This window comes from Arachis hypogaea, chromosome 14 (assembly GCF_003086295.3).
Source record: "Arachis hypogaea cultivar Tifrunner chromosome 14, arahy.Tifrunner.gnm2.J5K5, whole genome shotgun sequence".
Taxonomy (NCBI): domain Eukaryota; kingdom Viridiplantae; phylum Streptophyta; class Magnoliopsida; order Fabales; family Fabaceae; genus Arachis; species Arachis hypogaea.
Window position 1 is genome coordinate 75,155,103 of NC_092049.1, and position 1,760 is coordinate 75,156,862.

The 1,760-nt window shown below is 39.4% G+C and overlaps 1 non-coding gene across 1 annotated transcript; it reads left to right on the forward strand.

Annotated features, from left to right (window-relative positions):
• Positions 1-238: 238 nt before the first annotated feature.
• Positions 239-342, forward strand: LOC112745125 (small nucleolar RNA R71). Its single transcript, XR_003173070.1, has one exon. It is a non-coding gene; the product is annotated as a small nucleolar RNA R71 (small nucleolar RNA).
• The last annotated feature ends 1,418 nt before the right edge of the window (positions 343-1,760 follow it).

A 1,760-nucleotide genomic window follows, 5' to 3' on the forward strand; every position in this document is an offset into this window, starting at 1 on the left:
AATGAGCTTATTTTGGGCCAGCAGAGCATCTACATTGTTTAACTCCATTACTCCTCTCGTGTTCCCTCTTTCGGAAGCTTAGAAGTAGTCATTCTCTGCTACAGTTTCAATGACATCTATGGCCTCCTCAATGGTCTTCTTCTTGTTCAAAGATCCTCCGGATGAATGGTCTACTGCCTTCTTTAACTCATAAGAGAGCCCTTCATAGAAAATATGCAGCTGCACCCATTCATTGAACATGTCAGGTGGACACCTCCTTGTTAGGTCTTTAAACCTCTCCCATGCTTCATACAAAGTCTCACCATCTTGTTGCCTGAAAGTTTGAACCTCATCTCTCAGCCTATTGATTCGTTGAGGGGGGTAAAATCTTGCTAAGAATTTGTTCACCACATCTTCCCAAGTTGTCAAGCTCTCCTTTGGGAAAGACTCCAGCCACTTGGCTGCCTTATCCTTGAGTGAGAATGGAAATAAGAGCAGTCTATAGGCGTCAGGATGAACACCATTAGACTTCACTGTGTCACATATTCTCAGGAAGGTTGTTAGATGTTGATTGGGGTCTTCTTGGACACTTCCTCCGAACAAACAGTTGTTCTGAACAAGGGTGATGAGTTGTGGTTTTAGTTCAAAATTGTTGGCATGAATCGTTGGCTTTTGAATGCTACTTCCACAGTTTCCTGGGTTTGGATTGATGTAAGAGCCTAAAACTGCCTAAAACTCTTCTATCCTCCCCAGCATGATTTGCTCGACCTCTTCCGCCATGGTTGTGAGTCTCTTCTTCATGATGGTTTTCCATGTTTTCTTCCATGTTTGGTTTAAAGTATTCCTCAAAGTGTTCCTCCTCTTCTTCAGCACCAACTACACGTTTTTCTCTTGCCTCCCTCCTTAGTCTAAGGAAGGTTCTCTCAGGTTCAGAATCAAAGGAAGTTGAAGCCCCGCTTCTTCTCCCTGTCATACAACCAACAAGTACAAGCAAAGAGAATAGGTGCAGAAAGTATATCTGTCAGAATTACTGTTAGTGTGAGTGATGCAATATATCAAACAGTTAGTGGGTTAGTGAAATGAATGGTAAATAACAAAGAAAAAGTAGGAGGAAGGGAAGAAATTAACTAAAACAGAAAGTAAATGACTCAAACAGAAAATTAAATCAAACAAAAATAAAATGCTCAATCTAGTTATCCTCCAATTTAATCATTGTTGATGCACAATCAATCCCTGGCAACGGCACCATAAACTTGATGCACGGAAAACTCGTCTCGTGACAACATTTCCTTCGGCAAGTGTACCGAATTCGTCGTCAAGTAAAAACTCATAATAGAGTGAGGTCGAATCCCACAAGGATTGATTGATCAAGCAACTTTAACTAGAGGAATGTTCTAGTTGAGCGAATCAGAATTTGAGTTGAGAATTACAGAAAATTAAATGGCGGGAAAGTAAATAATAGAAAAGTAAATGCTGGAAATAAAGAGCTGAATGTAGATGACGGAAAGTAAATTACAGAATCTTAAATTGGAATGGGGTAGTTGCTCATAAAAGAAAATGACAGAAATTAAAGAGAATGGGTAAGATCATAAATGAGGAGTTCATTGGGCTTAGGAGATGTTGCATTCTCCGGATCAATTTTATTTTTATCTCTTCCTCAATCAATGCACTCATTGATCTCCTTGGCAATCTTAAGTGATTGAATTACAATTTCTTGTAATTCAATCTCTCAAATCTTGATCAATGGCCAATTCCTTGGTCAATTGCTCATGAGAAAAGAT